This window comes from Pongo abelii, chromosome 7 (genome assembly GCF_028885655.2).
Source record: "Pongo abelii isolate AG06213 chromosome 7, NHGRI_mPonAbe1-v2.0_pri, whole genome shotgun sequence".
NCBI lineage: Eukaryota > Metazoa > Chordata > Mammalia > Primates > Hominidae > Pongo > Pongo abelii.
The window spans coordinates 95,062,309-95,077,359 of NC_071992.2; the positions used below are offsets into that span (position 1 = coordinate 95,062,309).

Consider the following 15,051-nt stretch of genomic DNA (forward strand, 5'->3'; position numbering starts at 1 on the left):
AATGACCAGTGTTTTCTAAAAATAAGAAAAGAATATAATAGAAAATATTAGAGTACATTGCACATCATGAAGTATTGTTTTATGAAATACTTAGTTCAGGCATATAGGTAGGTGATGGATCATTACTGTGGGCTGGATCGTAATACACAATGCATTTCTACTATGCTCTTGGTCAAAGTAGACAAAAAATGGCTAAGGTGTGCTCTCATTATTTAGTCCTCTCTTTCTTTCTTTTTTATTTTTTTCAATGAGGCTTTCCAGCAAAAACTGGAAAGCCTGCTAGACAAATTCTGCAAGAGCTGTTAACATTTCTTTTTTTTTTTTTAACTCTTCTTTTTCAGTGCTGCCAAATAAACAGTGTCATTCATTCTCATTCCCTTGCATTCATATTACCCAGAGATACCAAATGGCCTCTGCATACCCATCAGGGTTTTACCTGCCTTGAAGGGGTGACTGCAAGGCATATATTACTTTTTAGGATGGGAACAGCCTGGGTAAAATGAGAGTCATTCATGAAAATTCCACGCATTTTGCAGAACTTAACAAACTGATCACTCACACCTTTTTTTTTTTCCGGTCAAGGTAGTAAGTGGTTTTCAGGATTTGGCCTGAGATTCATCAGAGTCCCATGCATCGTGACACCCTCTATTGCTAGGCTTCTAAAACCCTGTGTCCCTGTGTATTTGCACAGGTCCTCTGTGGACAGTGAGCTGGACTGACCTCACAACCCTCCAGTATGTGCAGTGGCTGAGAATGACCCACTACTGGCAACTTTCTGCAGCCAAGGGGTTAATCCTCCCTGAGCTGAAGCCTGACATGGGGTGAACCACAACCTCCCCCTCACAGCTGTTTTAGCATTTCATGTGCCTGACAAGAAGCATTTACGTCTGACCTAAACCTCACCTGTTGCAACGTGACTCCATTCATTCACTCTGTCACCAGAGTGATGGTCACCAGATATTTCTGGAGCCCCTGCAATGGGCTTGTCATTGCACGAGGTGCTGCAGAGCTCATAGTTCCGCCACAGAGACAACACACTCATAAATCACAATGCCAGGCCACATGTGCGGCAAAGGCCATGAGGCTCTAGGTGTGCAAAGAGGGGACAAAGAGGGTTGGCCTTGGAAGGTCTGATGTAGCTCACAGAAAGGCTGGTTATGACTTGCAGTCATTTAAGTGCAGATGCAGAATAGTTGATATCTTCCTCCTATGATTAATTCTCCCCAAACTTTTCTTTTGACTCTTGATGAAATATTCTCAATGAATTTTTCTTTTTATATCCAATTCTTAGTCCTTCCAGCAATTTTATCGTCAAAGTCTGTTAATTTTCTATCTCTCCTTGCTGTAGGCTGAATGTTGTGTCTCCCCAAAATTCATTTGTTAAAATCCTAAACCCCAAGTATAATGGTATGAGGAGGTGGGGTCTTTAAGAGGTGATCAGGTCATGAAGGTAGAGCCCTCACAAACTGATTTAGTGCCATTATAAAAAAGTCCCCTAAGAGACGCTTGCCTCTTCTCCCATGTGAGGATACAGAAAAGACAGTGTCGATGAACCAGGAAGGAGGGTCCTCAGCAGGCGCTGAATCTGCCAGCACTTTGATCTTGAACTTCCCAGCCTCAGAACAGGGAAAAATAAATTTCTATTGTTTATGAGTTATCCGGGTTATGGTATTTTGCTATAGCAGCCCAAATAGACTAAGACTCTCCCTGTGTAATGTAAATTCTATGAAAGTAAGGACTTTGTCTATTTTGTTCCTTGCTCTACCTTCAGCATCTAGTACAGTGCCTGGCAATAAATATTTGTTCAACAAATGTATGAGCCCATTTTCTATGGGCTTCATTAGGCTGAGATGGGGATGGGAGCTAATGTTTAAAATGGGTTCCTATCACCAATAATGAAACCAACATCTGAAGCTTTCCTTCCTACCCACTGTTGTAGGACCTCCATCCCCTCCAGGTCTCTCCTGCTTGTTTCTGAGCATTCCTGGAGATGTTTTCGGTGTGCTCAGGAACAAGTGCTGAAGATGTGGCTACCACACTGGAAACCTCAACAAGCTGAGGAGGTTCTGTGTCCTCTGAAGCCCTCTGTGCATCACAGCTATGGCTGTAAGCCATGAAGAAAGAGAAAGAATACCTCCTTCTCGCCTTGTATAACCTCTTGTCACACAGGCACAAAAGCAGTATGACACTGTGTTTTGTAGTTGGAGGTTTTGTAATGAAAATACTTCCCATATTTACTTACATGTCTTATTTCCTCTGGATCCAGACATGAGTACAGGAAGAGCTCATCTGAGGACAAGGAGCAGTATTCAGACTCTCTCCTTCCTCCCTGCTGGACATCAAGACATTCGGATTAGCTGAACTTAGTAGGCCACCTCTTCCTTAGGCTGAGGCACTCCCATGAGGCTATTCAGTGCCCTCTGCAAAGGAGTCTACTCTCTCAGCCCACTAACCATTACCAGGCTGTCTAGATTCCAACAGTGACCATGTTCAACCTTGAGCTTGAAAGCCACTACAAAATCCTTTCATATAAATAGAGCTTTGAGTTGGCATAGAAATTTGGCATGTACCTGACCAAGCCTGTGTATATGTCATTGGTATTTTATGTCGTATTCTAGAGCTTGTAAGTGTCCAGGAAGTCTAGTGAATTCGACCATGAATCCAGACATGGCCAGTGGCTAAATCCTGTGGGAAGACACTGTGCTTCTCTCTGACCCATGAACGTTCTGCTAGTCAAGCTCTCTGTCACAAAGACAATTTGAAGAGACAGTGTGGATCTCACAGAAGATACCATCATCACTCTCACCAACGCAACTGTGGTGAATAGGACCACTATTATTCCTTAGATCAAAAGGATAGCACATTCAACAGCGTCCTCATGGCATGCCAGCAATTTGCATAGGATGTTCATAATTGAACTTTGATTATCTAGTGCTTTGTGGATGTATTGTGTATTATAGAAATCTATTTACAACATGGAGGCAAATTTCCTCTTTTGTTTGTTCACTTGTTTATCTGAAAATCAACAAATGGTTATAGAATGCCTACTATGTGCCAGGGACTTCTGGTCACAGCCTCAAACAAAAGAGATTCTTCTGTATTCTATTCTTCTGTAGCTTACCATAAATAAGAGCATTCCATAGGTAAGAAAACAGTTAAATAGTAAGATAATTTCACATAATCATAACTTTGGGCCTGATGTGGTGGCTCGTGCTTGTAATCCCAGCACTTGGGAGACCAAAATGGGAGGACCACTTGAGCCCGGGAGTTCAAGACAAGCCCTAGCAACATAGTGAGACCACCCCCCGACAACAAAAATGAAAAAATTAGCCAAGAATGGTGGTGCACACCTGTAGTCCCAGCTACTCTGGAGGCTGAGACGGGAGGATTGCTTGAGCCTGGGAGGTGAAGGTTATGAGCCCGGGAGGTGAAGGTGAAGGTTATTCCTTGAGCCCAGGAGGTAAAGCTAAGATGGTGCGGATGCACTCCAGCCTGGGCAACAGAGCAAGATCCTGTCTCAAAAAAAAATTAAAAGCTAAATTTTATGAAAAAATTATAAAAAATAAATTTTATGAAAAAAATTATGCAGAACAATCTGACACAAAAGGTGGCTGGGATTTGCTGGCCTATGTCATTCACATCCCCCTTGTCCCTTGCAGTTTCTAGAGTACATGCCAGAAAGGTGAAATGCTTATTTCCCCAACCTCCCTTACTGCTAAGGGAGTAGCAGCCTGACACAAATCCAAGGCTCCAAACAAAATACCCTGAGGAGCACTTTCCTGCCCAATAAAATGCAGAGCCAGAGCCACATAAGAAAAGACTTTGATCCTTTAAACTCTCCCTTCTCCTTGTTTGAAACAAAGATATAATGCCCAGAGGCACAGCAGCTATCTTGCAATCATGGAATGATCATCACATGGAAGAATGTCATGATGTTAATGACTACCGCAGAGTAGGAAGCAAGAAGGAGCCTGCATCCCTGCTGTCACTATTGAGCCCTGCAGAGCCTTCACCTAACTACCCTGGACATCTTCTTCAGTGTGAGACAAATAAAGCTCCATCCATTTAGGCCTTTGTTGTTTGTTCTTATTTGCAGCCAAACACTTTACTAACTACTACAGACATGTACAGTTGTGGGTCAGAAGCCACTTTAGGCCGGAAGTGGTGCCTCACGCCTGTAATCCCAGCCCTTTGGGGGGGCTGAGGTGGGCAGAGCACAAGGTCAGGAGTTTGAGACCAGCCTGGCCAGCATAGTGAAACCCCGTCTCTACTAAAAATACAAAAATTAGCTGGGCATGGTGGCACATGCCTGTAATCCAGCTACTCAGGAGGCTGAGGCAGGAGAATAGCTTGAACCTGGGAGGCAGAGGTTGCAGTGAGCTGAGACCATGTCATTACACTCCAGCCTGGGAAACAGAGCGAGCCTCTATCTCAAAAGAAAAAAAAAAGCTACTTTAACCAATGTGATTATGGAAGCCTTCTCTGAGGAGATGACATTTTAGTTGAGACCTAAATGATAAAAAGGAGCCAGCCATGTAAAGATCTGGGGAAAAGAATTTCAGGCACAAAGAATAGCAAGTGCAAAGGCCCTTAGACAGAAATAGGTCAGCCATGTTCAAGGAACAGAGAAGATGTGCCTGAAGCACCATGAATGAGGGGGATTTCAACCATGGTGGAGGCCCTAGAGGGAGGGGGATAGACCTTGGGGAACCCTCTACACCTACCTAAAACTCTGAATTTTATTTTAATACCAAGGAGGAGATTTGAGATAGATAGATTTGAGATATGTTTTGGCAGTAAACCCTTCAACAGGACTCATTGATGGAGCAAATGTAGAATAAGGGAGATACAGGTGACTCTTGGATTTTTGTTCTGAGCAACTGTGTGGAAGATGCAGCCACTGCATGAGTGGGGAAGAATGTAGGAGGTCCGGGTTGGGAAAAGGAAGGGAATGCTGAATCAATCGTATTTTATGTGATGTTTGAGATGCTCATTACAATTGCAAGTGGCAGTGTCATATGGGAAGCTGGATACATGAATCTGAAGCCCCAGGGAGAAATGAGGGCTGGAGACAGACATTTGGAACCATCCACATACAGATGCCATTTAAGTCATGGGTCTGGATGTGATTTCCTGGCCGGAGAATATAGATAAAGAAGTTGAGGTCAGGTGCAGTGGCTCATTCCTGTAATCCCAGCACTTTGGGAGGCTGAGTGGGGAGGACTGCTTGAAGCCAGCATCTGGAGACCAGCCTGGGCAACATAGTGAGATGCTGTCTCTACAAAGAATAAATAATAATTAGCTGGGTGTGGTGGTGCCTACCTGTAGTCCCAGCTACTCCGGAGGCTGAGGAAGGAGGAGAGCTTGAGCTGAAGAGGTCAAGGCTGCAATGAGCCATGATCATACCACTACCTTCCAGCCCAGGAGACAGAGCAAGAACCTGTCTCAAAAAAAAAAAAAAAAAAAAAAAAAAATGTTGAGGCCTGGGATACTTTGATACTTCAACATTTAGACTTAGAACGGAGGTGACAGAACTAGCAAAGGGGACAAAGAAGGAGCATCCAGGGAAGTGAAACAAAATCAGGGAGTTTTGAGAAGAAGCTTTAAGAAAGAGGGAGTGATTCGCTCTGTTGAATGATGCTATGAGGTTAAAAAAAATGAAATAGGAAAGAGCTGTTGGATTGAACTTGTTGGGTGTATTTGGTTATCTTGCTAAGAGCAGTTTCAGAAGAGAGGAGAAGCAGAAGTCTCATTTTTGTGGGATCAAGACCAAACGGAAGATGAGGAAAGGAAGCACAGACATCTCTTCATTACAGAGTAATTTTGCTGTGAAGGGAAGCAAGAAAAATGGGGCAGCAGCTGCAAGGTGTTTGGGTTAATAGAGGATTTGGGGAGAGTTTTTAGCTAGAGGACAGATCCCACAGCACTTGTCTACACAGTAACATAAGTTGTGCAGAGTGAAGCAGAGGGTTTGATATTGATTGAGCTCCTACTGCATATTAGACACTTTACAAATTCCCATTAATTCCTCTCAACAAGCCTGTGAGGTGGGAATTTTTACCCTCTTTATAGAAATGAAGGAGGCAATATAATATATTGGTTAGTACTTCAGATTTGAGTACAACAAAGTCAGAGCTCACAGCTTGTTAATTGTGTGACCTTGACCAGTTACTTAACTCTCTTTGCCTCACTTTCTTCATCTGAAAACTGGGAATAAAAATAGTACTTACCTCACACGATTGCTATGAGGATTAAATAAAATAATACATCTAAAACAGCACAAGGCCTCACATATAGTAATTGCTTGATAAATATTAGTTCTTCTTAGAGATGAGGAAAGAGAACCTCAGAGGTTATGTCCATTTATTTAACAAATATGTTGAGCTTCTACTTTTTGCTAAGTACTGTGTGAGGCCAGAGAGTACAGCAATGAAAAAATAAATATCATTGTCTTCATAGAACTTAGAATCCGTAATAATCATGGTCATGGTAATAACAATACGAGTAAAACCAACAACCACTAACATGTACTATGTGCCAGGCCACAAAGGTATCATTGTTGTGAGCAACAAAAGCAGAATCTGCATTGCTCCATTTTGTCTTTTTATTATGTCATCCTTCCCAGGGATATCATTTTGCAAGCAGGAGGAAATCCAAGTCTAATGAAATAATCCTCTTGTATGAGGATGTGTGATTGAAAGGAAAACATTAGAGGTGAAGAATAACCTCTCTTGCTTTCTCCACTATTTCCCCAAGATCGTATGGGAAACAGATTTTAGGGATTAGTTTTCTCTACTTCCTGACTTGCATCCCCTTCCCTGGTTTCTTCCCAGGTTGTTTAATTAATTAAGGACACAAATGTGGCTGGCACCATGTTACATACTGTGTGCTATAAAAAATAAGTGTTGTGGGCTGAACTGTGACACCACCCCCAGCAAATTCATCTGCCAATGTCCTAACCTCCTAGTATCTCAGAATGTGACTGTATTTGGGAAAAAAGAGTTTTTTTGTTTTTGTTTTGTTTGTTTTTTGATACGGAGTCTCGCTCTGTCGCCCAAGCTGGAGTACAGTGGTGTGATCTTTGCTCACTGCAACCTTTGCCTCCTGGGTTCAAGCAATTCTCCTGCCTCACCCTCCTGAGTAGCTGGGATTACAGGCATGCGCCACCATGCCCAGCTAGTTTTTGTATTTTTAGTAGAGATGAAGTTTCACCATGCTGACCAGGCTGTTCTTGAACTCCTGACCTCATGATCTGCCCACCTCATCCTCTCAAAGTGCTGGGATTACAGGCGTGAGCCACCGAGCCTGGCCAAACAGAGTCTTTAAAAAGATAGTTAAGTAGGAGGAGCCAAGATGGCCGAATAGGAACAGCTCCGGTCTACAGCTCCCAGTGAGCGACGCAGAAGACGGGTGATTTCTGCATTTCCATCTGAGGTACCAGGTTCATTTCACTAGGGAGTGCCAGACAGTGGGCGCAGGACAGTGGCTACAGTGCACCATGCGTCAGCTGAAGCAGGGCGAGGCATTGCCTCACTTGGGAAGCGCAAGGGGTCAGGGAGGTCCCTTTCCTAGTTAAGGAAATGGGTGACAGAGGGCACCTGGAAAATCGGGCCACTCCCACCCGAATACTGCCCTTTTCCGACAGGCTTAGGAAATGGCGCACCAGGAGATTATATCCTGCACCTGGCTCGGAGGGTCCTACGCCCACAGAGTCTCGCTGATTGCTAGCACAGCAGTCTGAGATCAAACTGCAAGGCAGCAGCAAGGCTGGGGGAGGGGCGCCTGCCATTGCCCAGGCTTGCTTAGGTAAACAAAGCAGCCAGGAAGCTGGAACTGGGTGGAGCCCACCACAGCTCAAGGAGGCCTGCCTGCCTCTGTAGGCTCCACCTCTGGGGGCAGGGCACAGACAAACAAAAAGACAGCAGTAACCTCTGCAGACTTAAATGTCCCTGTCTGACAGCTTTGAGGAGAGCAGTGGTTCTCCCAGCACGCAGCTGGAGATCTGAGAACGGGCAGACTGCCTCCTCAAGTGGGTCCCTGACCCCTGACCCCCGAGCAGCCTAACTGGGAGGCACCCCCCAGTAGGGGCAGACTGACACCTCACACGGCCGGGTGCTCCTCTGAGACAAAACTTCCAGAGGAACGATCAGACAGCAGCATTCGCAGATCACAAAAATCCGTGGTTCTGCAGACACCGCTGCTGATACCCAGGCAAACAGGGTCTGGAGTGGACCTCTAGCAAACTCCAACAGACCTGCAGCTGAGGGTCCTGTCTGTTAGAAGGAAAACTAACAAACAGAAAGGACATCCACACCAAAAACCCATCTGTACAATACCATCATCAAAGACCAAAAGTAGATAAAACCACAAAGATGGGTAAAAAACAGAGCAGAAAAACTGGAAACTCCAAAAAGCAGAGCGCCTCTCCTCCTCCAAAGGAACGCAGTTCCTCACCAGCAACGGAACAAAGCTGGACGGAGAATGACTTTGACGAGTTGAGAGAAGAAGGCTTCAGATGATCAAACTACTCCGAGCTACAGGAGGAAATTCAAACCAAAGGCAAAGAAGTTGAAAACCTTGAAAAAACTTTAGACGAATGTATAACTAGAATAACCAATACAGAGAAGTGCTTAAAGGAGCTGATGGAGCTGAAAGCCAAGGCTCGAGAACTCCGTGAAGAATGCAGAAGCCTCAGGAGCCGATGCGACCAACTGGAAGAAAGGGTATCAGTGATGGAAGATGAAATGAATGAAATGAAGCAAGAAGGGAAGTTTAGAGAAAAAAGAATAAAAAGAAACGAACAAAGCCTCCAAGAAATATGGGACTATGTGAAAAGACCAAATCTGCATCTGATTGGTGGACCTGAAAGTGACAGGGAGAATGGAACCAAGTTGGAAAACACTCTGCAGGATATTGGGGAGAACGTCCCCAATCTAGCAAGGCAGGCCAACATTCAGATTCAGGAAATACAGAGAACGCCACAAAGATACTCCTCGAGAAGAGCAACTCCAAGACACATAATTGTCAGATTCACCAAAGTTGAAATCAAAGAAAAAATGTTAAAGGCAGCCAGAGAGAAAGGTCGGGTTACCCACAAAGGGAAGCCCATCAGACTAACAGCGGATCTCTCGGCAGAAACTCTACAAGCCAGGAGAGAGTGGGGGCCAATATTCAACATTCTTAAAGAAAAGAATTTTCAACCCAGAATTTCATATCCAGCCAAACTAAGCTTCATAAGTGAAGGAGAAATAAAATCCTTTACAGACAAGCAAACGCTGAGAGATTTTGTCACCACCAGGCCTGCCCTAAAAGAGCTCCTGAAGGAAGCACTAAACGTGGAAAGGCACAACAAGTACCAGCCACTGCAAAATCGTGCCAAAATGTAAAGACCATCGAGACTAGGAAGAAACTGCATCAACTAACGAGCAAAATAACCAGCTAACATCATAATGACAGGATCAAATTCACACATAAAAATATTAACTTTAAATGTAAATGGACTAAATGCTCCAATTAAAAGACACAGACTGGCAAATTGGATAAAGAGTCCAGACCCATCAGTGTGCTGTATTCAGGAAACCCATCTCACATGCAGAGACACACATAGGCTCAAAATAAAAGGATGGAGGAAGATCTACCAAGCAAATGGAAAACAAAAAAAGGCAGGGGTTGCAATCCTAGTCTCTGATAAAACAGACTTTAAATCAACAAAGATCAAAAGAGACAAAGAAGGCCATTACATAATGGTAAAGGGATCAATTCAACAAGAAGAGCTAACTATCCTAAATATATATGCACCCAATACAGGAGCACCCAGATTCATAAAGCAAGTCCTGAGTGACCTACAAAGAGACTTAGACTCCCACACAATAATAATGGGAGACTTTAACACCCCACTGTCAACATTAGACAGATCAACGAGACAGAAAGTTAACAAGGATACCCAGGAATTGAACTCAGCTCTGCACCAAGCAGACCTAATAGACATCTACAGGACTCTCCACCCCAAATCAACAGAATATACTTTTTTTCAGCACCACACCTATTCCAAAATTGACCACATGGTTGGAAGAAAGCTCTCCTCAGCAAATGTAAAAGAACAGAAATTATAACAAACTGTCTCTCAGACCACAGTGCAATCAAACTAGAACTCAGGATTAAGAAACTCACTCAAAACTGCTCAACTACACGGAAACTGAACAACCTGCTCCTGAATGACTACTGGGTACATAACGAAATGAAGGCAGAAATAAAGATGTTCTTTGAAACCAACGAGAACAAAGACACAACATACCAGAATCTCTGGGACACATTCAAAGCAGTGTGTAGAGGGAAATTTATAGCACTAAACGCCCACAAGAGAAAGCAGGAAAGATCCCGAATTGACACCCTAACATCACAATTAAAAGAACTAGAAAAGCAAGTGCAAACACATTCAAAAGCTAGCAGAAGGCAAGAAATAACTAAAATCAGAGCAGAACTGAAAGAAATAGAGACAAAAAAACCCTTCAAAAAATTAATGAATCCAGGAGCTGGTTTTTTGAAAGGATCAACAAAATAGATAGACCGCTAGCAAGACTAATAAAGAAAAAAAGAGAGAAGAATCAAATAGACGCAATAAAAAATGATAAAGGGGATATCACCGCCGATCCCACAGAAATACAAACTACCATCAGAGAATACTACAAACACCTCTACGCAAATAAACTAGAAAATCTAGGAGAAATGGATAAATTCCTCGACACATACACTCTCCCAAGACTAAACCAGGAAGAAGTTGAATCTCTGAATAGACCAATAACAGGATCTGAAATTGTGGCAATAATCAATAGCTTACCAATCAAAAAGAGTCCAGGACCAGATGGATTCACAGCCGAATTCTACCAGAGGTACAAGGAGGAGCTGGTACCATTCCTTCTGAAACTATTCCAATCAATAGAAAAAGAGGGAATCCTCCCTAACTCATTTTATGAGGCCAGCATCATCCTGATACCAAAGCCTGGCAGAGACACAACCAAAAAAGAGAATTTTAGACCAATATCCTTGACGAACATTGATGCAAAAATCCTCGATAAAATACTGGCAAACTGAATCCAGCAGCACATCATAAAGCTTATCTACCATTATCAAGTGGGCTTCATCCCTGGGATGTAAGGCTGGTTCAATATATGCAAATCAATAAATGTAATCCAGCATATAAACAGAACCAAAGACAAAAACCACATGATTATCTCAATAGATGCAGAAAAGGCCTTTGACAAAATTCAACAACACTTCATGCTAAAAACTCTCAATAAATTAGGTATTGATGGGACGTATCTCAAAATAATAAGAGCTATCTATGACAAACCCACAGCCAATATCATACTGAATGGGCAAAAACTGGAAGCATTCCCTTTGAAAACTGGCACAAGACAGGGATGCCCTCTCTCACCACTCCTATTCAACATAGTGTTGGAAGTTCTGGCCAGGGCAATCAGGCAGGAGAAGGAAATAAAGGGTACTCAACTAGGAAAAGAGGAAGTCAAATTGTCCCTGTTTGCAGATGACATGATTGTATATCTAGAAAACCCCATTGTCTCAGCCCCAAATCTCCTTAAGCTGATAAGCAACTTCAGCAAAGTCTCAGGATACAAAATCAATGTACAAAAATCACAAGCATTCTTATACACCAATAACAGACAAACAGAGAGCCAAATCATGAGTAAACTCCCATTCACAATTGTCTCAAAGAGAATAAAATACTTAGGAATCCAACTTACAAGGGATGTGAAGGACCTCTTCAAGGAGAACTACAAACCACTGCTCAATGAAATAAAAGAGGATACAAACAAATGGAAGAACATTCCATGCTCATGGGTAGGAAGAATCAATATCATGAAAATGGCCATACTGCCCAAGGTAATTTATAGATTCAATGCCATCCCCATCAGGCTACCAATGACTTTCTTCACAGAATTGGAAAAAACTACTTTTAAGTTCATATGGAACCAAAAAAGAGCCAGCATCACCAAGTCAATCCTAAGCCAAAAGAACAAAGCTGGAGGCATCACGCTACCTGACTTCAAACTATACTACAAGGCTACAGTAACCAAAACAGCATGGTACTGGTACCAAAACAGAGATATAGACCAACGGAACAGAACAGAGCCCTCAGAAATAACACCACATATCTACAACTATCTGATCTTTGCCAAACCTGAGAAAAACAAGCAATGGGGAAAGGATTCCCTATTTAATAAATGGTGCTGGGAAAACTGGCTAGCCATATGGAGAAAGCTGAAACTGGATCCCTTCCTTACACCTTATACAAAAATTAATTCAAGATGGATTAAAGACTTAAATGTTAGACCTAAAACCATAAAAACCCTAGAAGAAAACCTAGGCATTACCATCCAGGACATAGGCACGGGCAAGGACTTTATGTCTAAAACACCAAAAGCAATGGCAGCAAAAGCCAAAATTGACAAATGGGATCCAATTAAACTAAAGAGCTTCTGCACAGCAAAAGAAACTACCATCAGAGTGAACAGGCAACCTACAGAATGGGAGAAAATTTTCGCAACCTACTCATCTGACAAAGGGCTAATATCCAGAACCTACAATGAACTCCAACAAATTTACAAGAAAAAAACAAACAACCCCATCAAAAAGTGGGCAAAGGATATGAACAGACACTTCTCAAAAGAAGACATTTATGTAGCCAAAAGACACATGAAAAAATGCTCATTATCACTGGCCATCAGAGAAATGCAAATCAAAACCACAATGAGATACCGTCTCACACCAGTTAGAATGGCGATCATTAAAAAGTCAGGAAACAACAGGTGCTGGAGAGGATGCGGAGAAATAGGAACGCTTTTACACTGTTGGGACTGTAAACTAGTTCAACCATTGTGGAAGTCAGTGTGGCGATTCCTCAGGGATCTAGAACTAGAAATACCATTTGACCCAGCCATCCCATTACTGGGTATATACCCAAAGGACTATAAATCATGCTGCTATAAAGACACATGCACACGTATGTTTATTGCGGCACTATTCACAATAGCAAAGACTTGGAACCAACCCAAATGTCCAACAATGATAGACTGGATTAAGAAAACGTGGCACATATACACCATGGAATACTATGCAGCCATAAAAAATGATGAGTTCATGTCCTTTGTAGGGACATGGATGAAATTGGAAATCATCATTTTCAGTAAACTATCACAAGGACAAAAAACCAAACACCACATGTTCTCACTCATAGATGGGAACTGAACAATGAGAACACATGGACACAGGAAGGGGAACATCACTCTCTGGGGACTGTTGTGGGGTGGGGGGAGGGGGGAGGGATAGCATTAGGAGATATACCTAATGCTAAATGACGAGTTAATGGATGCAGCACACCAGCATGGCACATGTATACATATGTAACTAACCTGCACATTGTGTACATGTACCCTAAAACTTAAAGTATAATAATAAAAAAAAAAGATAAGTAAGACTGGGCACGGTGGCTCACCCCTGTATTCCTAGCAGTTTGGGAGGCCGAGGTGGGTGGATCACCTGAGGTCAGGAGTTCAAGACCACACTGGCCAACATGGGGAAACCCTGTCTCTACTAAAAATACAAAAATTAGCTGGGCATGGTGGCTGGCACCTATAATCCCAGCTACTTGGGAGGCTGAGGCAGGAGAATCACTTGAACTCGGGAGGTGGAGGTTGCAGCAAGTCAAGATCACACCACTAAACTCCACCCTGGGCAATAGAGCCAGACTCTGTCTCAAAAAAAAAAAAAAAGATAATTTGGTGAAAATGAGGTCATACAGGTGTGCTCTAATCCCGTCTGACTGTGTGCTTATAAGAAGAGGTGATTAGGACACAAAGGGAAGATGATGTGAAGACACAGGGAGAAGAAGGCCATCTGTAGCCAAGGAGAGAGGCCACGGGAGAAAACAGCCCTGCCAACACATTAATCTCACATTTGTAGCCTCCAGAACTGTGAAAAAATTAATTTTTGCCGCCCAGCCTGTGGTCCTTTGTGATGGCTGCTCTAGCACACTACTATACAAGTAAAACAGACCCTTGGCCTGCGAGACGTCACATGGATGTGGAGGACATGGGACACGCTTATGACTAACTGCCGAGCAAGACAGGGCAAAGACAGCACCACGTGAGAAGCACTAAGGTTAAATTCCCGAAGTACCAGGGATAAAGAGACCATTCGCGTCGGTGCAGGTGGACAGTCAGGAGAGATCTGAGGAAGAAGGCGATTGTAAACTGGGATGAGAATGACTCACTGGGACCTACTGGGTATCAGATGGGAGATAAGGGCATTCCAGAGAGATGGAATGAATCCTCTTTTGTTTTTGTCTATTATTAGTTCACTCTGTTTGCACCTCCTCTTATGTATTAACCTTACCAGAATCTAATCAAATTATCATTGTTATTATTTCATTATTATGTTTATTAAGGAGCAAAAGTATCATTATCCCCATTTTTCAGATGAGGAGGCTGGGGCACAGAGAGGGAGGTAACTTGTCCAAGGCTGTACATCTAGCAAGGTGGACAGCTGGATGCACGCCCTGGTGGTTCTCCCTCATTTATCCTGTAACTGAGACCAAGTCTGGTCAAGCAGCGGGTGGACATAGATTGAGGCTGTGTGGAGCAAACGGTGCACAAGAAGCAAGTGCAGCTCCTTTTTCAAGACACATAGGCAGAATCGAAAGGACAGAACTAGCACAGCAGCCTGAGAAGAAAGGGAAGGTGAAGGAAGTTGCTTTTATCTTTGAAGAGGGGGAAGATTAGAAATTGTAAGTGAAGGTCGGGCGCGGTGACTCACACCTGTAATGCCAGCACTTCGGGAGGCCGAGGCAGGTGGATCATGAGGTCAGGAGTTCAAGACTAGCCTAGCCAAGATGGTGAAATCCCGTCCCTACTAAAAATACAAAAATTAGCCGGGCGTGGTGGCAGGTGCCCGTAATCCCAGCTACTCAGGAGGCTGAGGCAGGGAATTGCTTGAACCTGGGAGGGAGATTGTGCAGTGAGCCAAGATTGTGCC

At 43.3% G+C, this 15,051-nt stretch overlaps 1 non-coding gene across 1 annotated transcript; it reads right to left on the bottom strand.

The window, feature by feature from the left end:
* Positions 1-248: 248 nt before the first annotated feature.
* LOC112134779 (U7 small nuclear RNA) lies at positions 249-311 on the bottom strand. The gene has a single exon (XR_002916131.2). It is a non-coding gene; the product is annotated as a U7 small nuclear RNA (small nuclear RNA).
* Between the last annotated feature and the right edge of the window lie 14,740 nt (positions 312-15,051).